A 14,572-nucleotide genomic window follows, 5' to 3' on the forward strand; every position below is an offset into this window, starting at 1 on the left:
GTCTATCCTGCCTTTCATAGATCTTCTCTATTTATATAATAAACTGCTTTTTGGAAGCCTGAAAACCATACGTTGTAATTTATAAAAGTTTTATATAGAACAGTAATAAGAGCACACTAGGTCAAGCCCTGAGGGGCTTCTTTTTAAAAGACATACTTAGTCCTTTGACCAATAGAATTTCTGATAATGATATTGCCTGCCCAAAAGCCCCCCCTCCAAAAAAAAAGGCTTTTTTTGTTATCATTATTTGGGACTACAGATAGTTTTCTGGACAGTTGAATCCTAGGTAGGCAAATTTAATTTTGATGGGTTCTAATATGGTGATATTAACAATAAATTCCTTACTACAAAGTAAAGTTTATCTTAAGATTAGAAACACTTTTTAGGGCGTTTTGAATTGAAACAGTTTAGGGATTATTATGTATGCAATTGGGATGACCAGAAGAAGATATTTAAAAAGGATCATTATATTTAGCCTTCCCTGAACTTGTTAATAATACAAAATTGAAACCTGAGCCTCAGTTTACATATTTCACATGTGTCTTAGCAACCTTGGGAATACCCCTAATTTGATATTTTGAGAAGTATTTGCAATCTTTTCTCCATAAAACTGTGTTGGCTTGGAAAGATGGAAATATTACACTATCACAATCTCTTATCAGTTGTCATATATATATTCAATATACCTGAGTTAGTAAAGAAAATGGTATAGTGGGTGATATGGTCAACTTTATCCATTCCAAAATGTAAAATGAACAGAAGAAAGAATTTCTTGTTTCCAAACGTCTTCATGAAAGAATTGTGCTTAATGCTAAAAAGGACATCCAATGAAAAAACATTTCCTTAGGCGTATGAGATGGTTTCATAAGAGAATATGTCTGAGTAAAGGGAGAGTGGAATGGATGGTGGGGGCTTGGAGACCTTCTGTAGAAGTTAATAGATAGAGTCTGTACATGTCATGAACACTTTTTGAAATTGGAGGAGTGTACCTGAAAGGAGGCATTCTGATATATGAAGTGTTTTCACTGACGGGGGTCCCTAAGAACAATCTTTGATTTGTTGTTATTGGTGAGAAGAGAATATTTGAGTTTAAAAATCAGGAGTGGATAGTGAAGGGATGGGATAAAAATGGCAGGTAAGACCTTCATCTCCATCTCCCTCCCACCCTAAACACTAGAAAGGACATATGATATTAACATAATCATGGACACAAATACATAAACATAAACCTAAGGATGTAGATACAGATACAAATGTTGGTGTGGGACACAAGTGAACTGTCAATGAAGATATTGTAAAACAAATGCTCATTTGTTATTCTCTATTCTTCTCCATAACCTGTCCTACCTCCAGACCTAAGGAACAACTAATCTGCTTTCTCTTTTGATTTTCCCTTTTTTGGACATCTCATATATCTTTGGTCTATTTTTGCAACTCTTTTTGTGGTTTAAAATTACCTCAAAATAAAAAAGCAATATTTACTTTTCTATCATGTATTTGGATATATATTTTTGTGACTAATTTGTTCTTGTGTTTAACATAAAACATTAGCCATGTCACATGACTATTATGAAAATAGAAGATTCAGAGATATATATCAATGTCTAGTTTGCTTCTGGATATATAAAACCCAAATTTTCTGTTTCAGGAGTCTGCGTTTTATACACTATTCTGCTTTGTCACATAATGAACAAACCTTGTCTTATTTATCACTGCATTTTCTCCTGTGGGTACCAGAGTTTCTGGCATACATTAGATAATTAATAGATCTTTGTTGAATAAATACTAGTATGTATGCCTATGTAAATAATGAATAAGTGAATTAATCATTTCAGTTCTATCAGTATAATGGTTTAATTGGCTTTCAGAAGCAGTTCTTATGGTCTTTTAAAAATCATTTCAACATCTTTTGTTCTTTATATTTCTGGAAATCAAAACTTTTTAAAAAAATATTTAAAAAAAAATTTATTTGACAGAGTCTTTCTCACAAGTAGGCGGAAAGGCAGACAGGGCCCCACCAAGCAGAGAGCCCAATGCAGGGCTTGATCCTAGGACCCTGAGACCATGACCCAAGCTGAAGTCAGAGGCTTAACCCACTGAGCCACCCAGGCGCCCTTAAAACATTTTTAATTTTAGTGCTGGTTCTCTCCTTTACTGTCTTGATAAAATGATCTTGTCTTACAGATTAACCTCAGTGAGTTTACCTAACAATGGCAAAGATAACTGTATTTCTATACTACTTCACGTCATTGTTGTACAGATCTTGTGTAATGATGGACTTTCTAAAGAGTCATACAGGAATTATTATATAAAGACCTGTAAATTGGGAGATATGCTTTCATATGATAGTATGAAATGTTTTTAAATATTGTTAATGCATTCCTATACGAATCTGCTCAGAGTACACGGCAGTAATGAACAGCTGAATTTTCTGGAGTGATATAAAACCATTCTCAGACTTATCTGGCTAACCCAGATGGGTCCTAAAAGAAGATTCTTGCCATAGAAGAGTTTTCATTTGCACATGTGAGTTCCCATTGATGTCAAAGCAAATACCAACCCAGAAAAGAAACTCTTAAACTATCTAACTGCTCAGATGTGTGACACAGGATTCACAGGGAAGAAAGATAAAATAAAATATAAAAATAGGTCTCACGGTGCCTTAGAAATGAGTAGACATATGTAAAAAAAAAAAAAGTCTTCAGGAAAAACGGCTTTCTGACATCAAACAGAATTAAAAGTACAGGAAGGAAAGTAAAGGAACAACAATAGAAATAAGTCACTTTAACTGTAATTGCTATCAAACATATATATGAGGAGCAGAATAGGAGATTTTTGCATGATGTTAATCACACAACAAATGAACTCAGCCAGTGGCAGCGTTACTAAGTGTTCCCAGAAAGGAAGGATGAAGCAAGCATCAAAGAAGATGGCCTAGGGTACCAAAAACTTCTCCATATTAAAATGACTCATGGGCTCCTGGGTGGCTCAGATGGTTAAGTATCTGACTTCAGCTGAGGTCATGATCTCAGGGTCCTGGGATTGAGCCCTACACTAGGCTCCCTGCTCTGTGGGGAGCCTGTTTCTCCCTCTATCCCTGCTGCTTTCCCTACTACTCCCCCTATTTATGCTCTCTCTTGCTGTCCTCTCTCTCTCTCTCTCTCTCTCAAGTAAATAAATAAAATCCTTTTTTAAAAATAAAATGACTCAATAGTAGAAAGACCTAAAATTATTAAGGGTCTAACATAATCTCAGTGTATCCCAAATGAGAACATAGATGAGGCAACAAGAGGGAAGGAAACAAAAGGAAGTGGTCTATTTTTTTTAAATATTGTGTAAGGTTATTATATCACATTGTCAAGTCATATACCGAAGCTTGAAAACCTCTTGCATACTTCACAACTGTTGTCCTCACTGAGAAAGTCAGTATTGCTCATCAATAACCTGACTACTGATATACATTGTATATTAGTGTCAGCTCATGGTGGCTTCAGAATATGTATAAAGAAGTGGCTTGGAGGTGGCAACCTCCCAATTGGAGGGGTTTGTCAAGAAGGACTTTGTCTTGAAACCATATCTGGTCTTACAGATTAATATACCATGTTTTTATTTAGAGGGATGTTTATTTTGAGTGACCTTGGATACCTGATATAGACAGGGAGGCCACATACTGTGACCACCAGTGAGACAGTCAGTGCTGTTAATTATACAAAAATTTCAAAAGAAATAGTAACGGAAAGTCGTAAGATCATTGTAGAAGACAATGTGTGAGGAAGTGATGGATCGTTGGGTATAAGCATTCTGTACTAAAAAAGAATTGAGAGCAAAGAGGTCCCTGGGTAGATGACAGCAATCTTGGTATTGCCCTAGAAGGGCTTCAGTTAGGGGTTAAGTCTTAGGTTGGGAAGAAGTAGAAGAGGGAGGACTTTTTAGGTATCAGATTTTGGAGAAAAAGAATTTTGATCAGAAAGTCCCCCAGTCCCTTCAACTGCCACATGGTAGGAAGTGTACCACTTGTTGACATGTGGGGTTCTGCTCAAGTTCTCAAGATTTTGGAGAAAAAGAATTTTGATCAGAAAGTCCCCCAGGCCCTTCAACTGCCACATGGTAGGAAGTGTACCACTTGTCGACATGTGGGGTTCTGCTCAAGTCTTTGGATTCCAGAGATCTGCGTCCATAGTGCTTGAATATTGCTCTAGTTCTTTGCAGGGTGGAAGACCACGTGGACCTCTTAGAGTTCAAAAACCTGTGTGCGTGTGTGTGACTGTGTTATCTAGCACGTATAATTTAATGCACGTATAATTTAATACAGAAATGACAGCTTTTATCTCATTTATTGGATCTGGTCCAAAAGATTGTTGATGACTTTCCTGGAGTTATTCTCTGGGCCATGGCCTAATTCAGCAAAAGAAACATGCCTAAATGTTATGAATTCATGCCCCCAGGACAGATGAAGATGGTGGACAATAATTATATATATATATATTCTGGAACCCAGATGTAATACAACATGGCAATATAAAGTGAGGTATTTGATTGAAAATTCTAACTCCACAACTTTCATCTGAGTTATCCTTGGTATAATCATCAACTGTTTTGGACCAAAGAGTCTGCATTAGTGAAATTAGGTTACTAATTACACTATAGGATTTTTGCAGACATTAAATGACATCACAAGTACTGAGCCTTGAGTAACACTTGAAATATAGTAGCATCCAGGATGTGTTAGTTTCTTTCCAATTTTTAGCAGACATATTGCGGAGGCCATAAAGAGAACATGAAACTCTTTATTCCAAGATGTGACAGATATAAACAGTGTAGATTGGGAAAATTGTAATCTTTTCATGTAAGCATTATGGGAAGTAGCTATCATTGTCTCCTATGAAATGGCCTTTTGCATTTATCAGAGATAAGTCAGTACGCAAGCATATAATTCATTTGACTGTGTTTTTTTTTTTTAAATGATCTATACACAAGACATATGGATCAATTTCAGGGCTGGTCAGTTTACCATACGTCTGATGTGATATTGCCAAAATGTCATAGCATGTTTTTATTTGAACATACTAAATATTTCCTGCTCTTCCTTCACCTCATTGAACTGCTAGTTCATCAAATATCATCAGTTTTCTCAGTCTCCCGAAAAACTGTTTAGTTTTTTTTAATTTAAAGTTTCAGTCTTAAATTGTGCTCTGCTCTTCTCATGATTAAATAATTGGCCTCTGGGAAACATACTTGAAACTCACGGACTTGATTTCCCTGTCTGTAATATAGTGTCCAATATTTGCCCACCATAGCATTAGACTTATAAAAGATCAACAGTAAAATATCTTCAGAATATTGTGGGCTATTCCTTTGTCATTGACATTATCTTCTTTAGGGGTCTCACATTTTAATTTCATAGCTGGATTTTAGGGTCTATTACTAACAAGCTCCAGTAAATTTAAAATTAAAATATAAATAAGCAAACATCTAAAATAAACCTCTGAAATGTCTGCAATACTGTTGTATTTGTATGGTGATTAAAAGTGAGCAAACCAGTTTATTTTAGTTTCTGGGTTTGTCTTTTTCTTTCTCCAAGTGAACTGTTAATCGATGATTGCTTTTGTTTCTTTGGAATTTGGGATTGGAACAATACTACTATCAGCTTTCTAATCTTGGATAGGGATTATTTTGAATGTTATTTAGTTTTTCCTATATTCTCTGGAGGAGCTCAGTGAATGCTCAGCAATTATGGCTTTAAATAGCTAAGAGCCTAAGTCAGTTGAAGAGCTAAAAAAAAAAAATGCTACTTCTGGTGTAAAATGGGAGATAGATAACACTCCCATAACTTCCATTATTTTATATATAAAAAGAGGGAGAAGATTTCTTCTGGTGACTGAAGTGACCATTTCTGATAGAAAAACAACAGTAGGTTTTTGGTAGAGGAAAAGAATGTCTCTGTGGTAGACCTTGGAAAGCAAGTTCCTCTTTGGTGTAATGAAAGTGGTGTTGCTTACCATCTGGGAATCAGAGTAAGCTATGAGGATTTTTGACAAGTCCATCTTTTCTGAGAGACCTATAGGTATCTGAAGAGCTGATTGAGCACACAAATCTTCCTGGCCTGAAGCCCAAGGCTTCTAAAAGTCATATGATTTGTAAATGGAAATGGAAAGCTCCTGAACATCAGCTTTCATGAGGAAAAAGGTACAGGATACGCAATGAGGAAAGTACCAGTTTAATATACCAGTCATTGAATTTATATCCTATTAATTATATTTCCTAATGTAACTTGGCACCAAAAACTGCTGGCAAGAGGTAGTCATAGTGGGTAGGGGAGAAAATTACTTTATTTGGTTTAATAACTAACTCCCAGGTGTAATTCAAACCAAACAAGTGGTAGGAGGTAAAAATATATGTATGACTTCAAGAGTCATCAAAGATGTTATATTCAAATGGAACTCTCTGGTGTTTTTAGAAGTAATTTTATTTTCCGAGTGCCAGAGTATTGATTTCCAGAAGGCAGGAACCATGGTTCACTTGCTTGCACACTCCCTGTGATGCCTTACTGTTGGGTATGTCATCGTTGATGACCAATAAACACTTAGTAATTGATAGACTAGTTCTTCATTCTCTTTAACCTAAGCCTATGTTTTCCTCCTCATTTAGATTCAGATACTGAATTCGTGGCATTTCCTTAGGACATTCCATTTGACTTTACCTGGGAATGGAGGGACACTTGCAGAGAGGTAAAGCTCTATAATTGTATTTTGCTGACGTAGGAGCTGGATGGGTTCACAATAACGTGGACACATAGTAATTGAATGTATGAATAGAGGTCTCCACCAGATCATAAGGTATTGCTTCCTGGTTTTAAAGGTAAGGAGACTGAGGCTGGAGAGAGTAGAGGATTTGTGGCAGCTGGCATAAATGCTGCAAATTCTTCAGTGTTCTAGAATGTTGGCATTGGTTTTCTTTTTTGGGAATTATTTCTCAATTCTGGAGCGATTTTAGACTCTTAAGATTGTAATGAGTCATAATTTAAGTGGCAATGTGATACTTATCTGTGTCATTGAAGGTGTTTAAGCTTTGTCATCATTCCTGTGTCCTATCTGTAGATCGTCCTAATCCTTTAACCAGTTGGACTAACTAGTTGAAAGACGTGAAACATTCTTATTATTCCAAAAGGAAAGCACAGGGTGCTTTCTGCCAAGTGTTAAAAGCAGGCATTGGAGGGGGTGGTCATCCTTCAAACCAATAGTTTGTCTTTGTAAACGGGCCTCCTACTGCATCAAAGATTGTGCGGGTGTGGTATGGTGAGAGCCTCTTTCAATTTCCTCCTGTGCTGCCAACTCTTTAGTCTGAGGCTGTTTACACTTCCTTGGATATAAATGATTTTATCTCCATTGCTGACAATGTTGAATTCAATGTCCTTCTTTTTGATACAGTATTTGCTGAAGAAATTGTATTGATTTACAGAGTCTCTCTTCTGTAATTCCCCTAACATCTCAAGGCCTTTTAGGTTAACCAGTTTCTTTCAAACACCCTTCAAGACAGAAACATATTGGTTTTCAAAATCTCAGCAGGATCTGGCAATGCGGGAATCAGTGTTGGCCTTAGTAATTAATAATTTAAGTTTATATAGCTATCTTTACAAATTCAGTTCTAGCAGCATTTAACTTTTTATACCTCAAGTTTTTTTTTTTTAAACCACCAATAGTTCTACTTTTTTCATGATGTATTTTCTTCAGATGTATAGGTGAAAGCAATGATTTATTTGTCTGAAGTAAGGAAGAAGCAAGGGAAATTAACTCCCTCCACCCATTCCCCCTTTAGACAATCAATAATTCCTGTTCTCATCCAGGGTTTAATCATTGCCTGTCCGGATTATTGCAGACTTCTTCCTGGTCTTCCTATCTATGACCCCCCTTCTCACTAGAGAGTTCAAAAACTTTGGCTGAATTCATCTTGCTCTCCCCAAAACCGTATTACTAGTCTTCAAGTGTCTCTCTTGCTTTTGGAGTTAAGTTTGAATTTCTTGATTGTGGTCAACCTAGTGGAAACCAATTTAATTTTCTTCTACCCTGAAGTCAGAGTGCTTTTTAGTTCATCTATTTTCTGTAAGTCGTCAAAAGTTCTTTAAGAGAGTTTTCCAGATGGTTTGTTGAATGTGAGAAGTGACTTTTCAATCATATTCTGTTGGTAAAATGTGACTCTTAAGTGTGAGTTTAGCTCAGAAACTGTATAATATAATTTCACTGTGTACATACTGTTGCCAATAATGCAAGCAACTCTGAGTAAGCATCTTAGAGGTACTGTAGGATGCTTTTTCACATTTATCATTCAAATTGGCATAACTCGCATGGTCATGATGACAGCTTGCTGTCTATAATATATTTACCAAAGCTGCATTGTTTTGAATTTAAACACCTTTCCCCTGCTTTGTGCTCCTCTGGGAATACTTTTGCATAATATCACTTTGCTCAAAAACAAGGGGCAGGGTTATGGGTGACTAGAAAGATGAATTAGGAAAGGTGAAAATAGAAGAAAGAATAGAAGTGATGAGTCATATGCCAGATACTCAGGAATTGCCCTTGGAAGTGATGGGCAACCATCTAGAATCTTATAGACTCTACCAGGCTTGTTCTAGGCTATTTGACCTACACCCACTGATATTTTCTCTAAGTTTTTTTTGATGAAACTAGCCTTTGTGTGCTTTTTATTCAGTTCATTTAATCAACAGATATGTACCAAGGTAGTACCATGTTCCTTGCATTATTCTGAGAACTGTACATGGGGTGATGAACAAGGCAGGCAGGCTTCTCTAATGGTGCTTGCTTTCTGAAGAAAATTGGAACTGGGATTGAAACGGAATATGAACTTGTAAAATGAAGAATATACCTGATGACTCCTACTGTGCTCAATGCAAAGGAGGGAATTAAAAAAAAGGAGGATGTACATTACAGAGGGGCAGCAGAGATCTCCCTTAGATCATGCAGACAGAGGAGGCCTCTATGAATGGGAGAACTTTCAGCCAAAGGCTGGGTGCTGAAGGGTCTTCTGTGTGACGGGATGCCAATTTCAGGCAGAGGGAGAAGAGAGCCAAAGGGCCCAATTAAACAGAGGCAGGTGAGGAAGTTCAGGCATGTGGGCCCTGAATGGACTTAGATACAGTTGGAAGAATTTCAGCAGAAGACTCTGGTTACCTGATTTACATTTTATTTTTAATTTTTTTTTAAAGATTTTATTTATTTATTTGACAGAGAAAGACACAGAGAGAAATGGAACACAAGCAGGGGGAGTGGGAGAGGGAGAAGCAGGCTTCCCACAAAGCAGGGAGCCCGATGCGGGGCTCGATCCCAGGAGCCTGGGATCATGACCTGAGTCAAAGGCAGATGCTTAATGACTGAGCCACCCAGGTGCCCCCTGATTTACATTTTAAAGATCTGAAAGATGTATGGAGAATGGATTATTGGAGAGCAAGAATAAACTCAGTGTGTGCTTTTCCTAGCCCATTGCTCAAACTTGACCCCATTCCTAGACTTTTAAACTGACTCTCCCCATATTCACCAAGAGTTAATTAATTCCTTTTAATTCCAAATATTGAGGGATATTGTATAGTTTCTGACATGATTCAGAGAAATTCTTCCATGAGGGTTTGTTAATTAAGAGTTACGAGGTAGCTGGGGTGGCCTTGGAGTCTTCTTGCCGTTATCTGCTTTGCTCTGCTTATGATTTGGGTACACAGAAGTTTGTGACTCAGATTCATTTGGAAACCACTGGAGTTAAGATATTGTGTATAGCACCATATGTGGGCATCTTTTAAAGGTCATCTCTTGGCCCTTACTCCCTGACATCTCATGCTCAACCCTGTCCTCTACACACAATTACATAGAGTCCTCAGAAGGTAGCTTCCAATTTGACACTTCTCTGCTTTGTACTTTCTGTTCTAGCTGGTTGGAATGTTTTCTCATTGGCAAATGCCTTTTCTGCCATTAAAACTCAGTGAAAAACCTTTCTTTTATTCTTGTTCTTTGTTTGTTCCCACGTAATACTTGGCAAGAATCAATGTACTAGAACTTATTTCTTTATAATCCAAAATTTTATTACTTATATTTGTTTCTAAGTTTTATTCAGTTCCTTGATGACTGGAGCTATGTCTCGTTCACTTTTCCATTTACATTGCCTGTAATAGTATCTAACACTTAGGAGCTGAAAAATATTATTGAAGGAAATAATCATTTAGTGTATAAGTGAATAAAAGATCTCATCATTTGGGGCGCCTGGGTGGCTCAGTGGGTTGAGCCGCTGCCTTCGGCTCGGGTCATGATCTCGGGGTCATGATCTCGGGGTCCTGGGATCGAGTCCCGCGTCGGGCTCTCTGCTCAGCAGGGAGCCTGCTTCCCTCTCTCTCTCTCTCTCTGCCTGCCTCTCCATCTACTTGTGATTTCTCTCTGTCAAATAAATAAATAAAATCTTAAAAAAAAAAAGATCTCATCACTTAAGTGTGTTTAAAGCACTTAGTGACTTTATGTCATCAAACTGATAATACTTGTTAACACTAGAATATTTCTTTTTAAAACCTGAGACCATACATAAAAGAAATGCAATGACAGAAACTATAAGCAGGCTGAAATTCTGAAGTAACAGTAAAGGTTATTGGTAGATAATGCAAGCATTTAAAATTTAAAGGCTCAGGTTGTTATTGTCATTCCTGACTAAAGGGCGCTATCCCAGTTTATGGACCTACTTAGAGAGATAAACAAAAGGGAATTAGGATTTGGCTTTTAATTGTATCCTTATCAATATACCTACTGCATCTGTTAATCTTGATAAATATCAACTACGTAATAAATTTTGGCAAAGTAGTGTAAGATTTGTACATTGAAAGATACAAAGCATTGTTGGAATAAATCAATGACCTAAATATATATGGGAAGACATGCATTCATCATGGACTAGAAAACTTTATACTGCTAATACGAAAATACTTCCCAAATTGATATACAGATTTAATGCAATCCCTATTAAAATTCTAAAAACACTTTTTTTTGTTAGAAAAGGAAAAGGTATCACAAAATGCGTATAGAACTACAAAAGGCCCCGAATAGTCAAAAATTTTTTTCAAAACAAGAGCAAATTTGGAAGACTTAAATTTCTCAATTTTAAAACTTATTGCAAAGCTATAGTGATCAAAGTGGTACTGATATAGGATAGACATATAATCAATAGAATAGAACTGAAAGTCCAAAAAATGAGCCCATATGTCTCTGATCAGTTGGTTTTCCTCAAGGGTGTGAAAGCCATTCAATGGAGAAAGAATTATCTTTGTAACAAATGGTGCTTGGACAACCACATACAAATGAATTAAGTTGGACCCAAACCTTAATTGTATACAAAAATTAACTCAAACTGGATCAAAGACCTAGCTCCTAGAGCTAAAATTATAACACTCTTGAGGAAAACAGGGTTAAATCTTCATGAGCTTGGATTTGGCAATGCACTTTTAGATAGGACACCAAAATTGCAAGCAACGAAAGAAAAAAAGTAGATTTTACTTCATCCAAATTAAGAACATTTGTGTGTCAAAGAACACTATCAGTAAAGTGAAAAGAAAACCTGCAGAATGGGAGAGAATATTTGCAAACCATATATCTGATAAGAGTTTAATATCTACAATACAAAAATATATCCTAAAACTCAGCAAAAAGGCAGCCCAATTTTTGAAATAGGGAAGGGATTTAAATATACATTTCCCCCCAAAACATATACAAATGGCCAATTAACAACGAAAGGTGCTCAATGTCATTATTCATTTGGGAAATGCAAACCAAAACTATGATGGGATGCTAATTCCTACCCTCTAACATGTCTATAATTTAAAGAAAAAGAGAGGAAAGGAAAGGGAAATAAATGTGAGTGATGATGTGGAGAAATTAAATCTTCATACATTGCTAGATGGGCATATAAAATGGTGTGGTTGCTCTAGAAAGCAGGGTGTTTCCTCAAAAACTTAAACATTATTATCTTAGGAATGAGCAATTCTGCTCATAGGTGTGCATCCAAGAGAACTGAACACAAGGGTTCAAACAAAAAGCTTGTATTTGAATGATAGCAGTAATGGTATTCACAGTAGCAAAAAGTAGAAACAACACAAATGTCCATCAACTGAATCGTGGATAAACAAAAGTGGTATATCCATACAACATGATTCTATTCAGCCTTAAGAAAGAATGAAAAGTGGATTCATGGTACAACATGTAGGGAAGTTGAAAATAATATGCTAAGTGAAGAAATCCAGACATAAGAGCCTACATGTTACATGATTCACCATAGTTCCCCACTGTCTATTTATATGAAATGTCTAGATTAAGCAAATCCTTAGAGACAGAAAGGGGATTAATAGTGGTTTCCAGAGACTGGGGGAAAGGGAAAATGGGGAGTTAATGCTTAACGATTACAAGGTATCTTTGGGAGTGATGAAATGTTTCTGGAATTAGACAGTGGTGGCAGTTGTACAACATTGTGAATATACTAAAAGTCACAGTGTTGTATACTTTATGATGGTTTAAAGGCGTTTTTATAAAGCATTTTCTAGAGACATTCTACTCTTATCTATATCTTTTTTATATTTCACACTTCACCACTCATTGATCACTTTTTTTCTTCCTTCCTGACTGAATTGGTGGGTTTTAATCGTGGGGACTCTTTCTTAAATTCTCTGGTATGCTATCATTACTGTATAAGATATATGTTTTTTATTTTCAGATGTGGGAAGGCATTTAAACATTTAAGGAAACACTGTAGTTCAGTCATTAAGGCTATCAGTATCTCACTGTATTTGGATTTTGGTGTGCTAGATGTTCTTAACTAGAGATACGTCTAAAATAAGTGAATTTGTGGATAGAGCAGAGGAAAAAATATTGGAAACTGCTTAAATATTGTTTTAAAACAATTTTACAATTGTTTGTATTGAATTTAGCTGAGCCAGTGTTTTCATTTAGCAGAGAAAAAAGGAGAAGGAACCAAAAATTTCAAATAAAACATAATGGGGCTGATTCTAACAATCGGATGGGAGTGAGTTGTTCACTTTTTGGAGGACCATTAACTCTTTCAAGTCACTAGAGTGTCATTTAGTGCATTGAAGCTGACAGGTAATAAACACGATTTGAGCACAGGAGTGGTGGCTTCCCTAGTGATCAGCCAGCCCTGGCTGGTTTCCAGGACTGTGGAAGCTTGAAGAAGAGGGGCAAACAAGCCTCCTCACAGCTCTGTCAGAGAGTTCTTTGTCTGACTATGGCTAGGCAGATCTCTTCCACTCATGAAAAACCTTCTTCGCATATGTATAAGGTTTTCATAAGAGGACTTGAGATTGATCAATATTACAAAGGAAAAATAATACAGAAGTTCTCCATTACTATGTCAGTTAGTTTCTGTTTAAAAACAAAAGTTTTGGCACTACTGTCATTAAATATCTATTGTGTTTTTTTATCTACAATATCATTTTTTTTCTTTTGACAAACATACTTGGAGTACTTAATATGTGAAGGCCCTAGGCTAAATGCTTTTGGGAATGTGAAGATGAATATTTCAAGATCCCTTCACTCAAGGAGTTGTAAATTTAGTAGGAGCAATAAGCCGTTATACTAATAACTAAAATACACAGAAATATATGTTGATAGCTGTTAACTGGCAAGAGTCTACGGATGTTTTTCAAGTAGAGAGGGGATTCAGAGAGCCGTTAGAAAGAGAAACATTAATAAGCAGGAGTAAGTGTCTCTCTAATCAAGACAAAAAGATAGGACTTGCTAAGAAATACCAAGTTGGCATTATAGAGGAAAGAAAAAGATGTTTTTCCCTTTTCCCTTTAGAAAGTTATGACATCTTGAGGGCTGATAGCAAAAGAACTCCAAAGACCAAACATTTTGGTAATAGTTGTAATACTATTTTTTGAGTAACGAGATGACGGCCTCAGCTTAGACCCTAGAAAAAAGTGACGGGAAGGAATGCAACTCCCCCCACCCAGCCCCAGCCAAGTGAAAGGAGTAGAAATAGTAGATGAAAAATTTAATAGCAAAAGATATTTTCAAAGCTTTGTGAAAATTTTGGATCATAGTTTTTTGCATGCTTTTTTGAAACACTAATTCATTTTTTATTCCCAAAGCATCCCATATTTACAAAATCCCCAAGAGGGAATGGAAGAGATAATGAAGTCAACATGGTGAAATTCCATTAAATAGTTATTTGAGGGATTAATGGAATAGCATACTGAGACGGCTGCTACATTTGTAGGAGACACACACAAACAATGCAGTAAGGACCAGAGGTCTTCCATTGTAAGAGATTGGAGCCAAGATGCAGTCTCACTCTGTTAGCAGCATGTCTGTTTCACTATCTCCAGTCCTAACATTATTTATTCTCTTAGCTTTTCTTATAAAATGTTTGGAAAAGTGGTTGCAATATCTACCAACATTGGAAAATAATATTTCTTGGAGTTGCAATAGAGAGTTAGGTTGAACACCTGTTATATATGAATGCTTTTTCCCCCTTATGGGACGTTGAAGCATCTGAGACTCTTTCCTCCCCCACCCCC

Source organism: Mustela erminea, chromosome 12 (assembly GCF_009829155.1).
Source record: "Mustela erminea isolate mMusErm1 chromosome 12, mMusErm1.Pri, whole genome shotgun sequence".
NCBI classification, from domain to species: domain Eukaryota; kingdom Metazoa; phylum Chordata; class Mammalia; order Carnivora; family Mustelidae; genus Mustela; species Mustela erminea.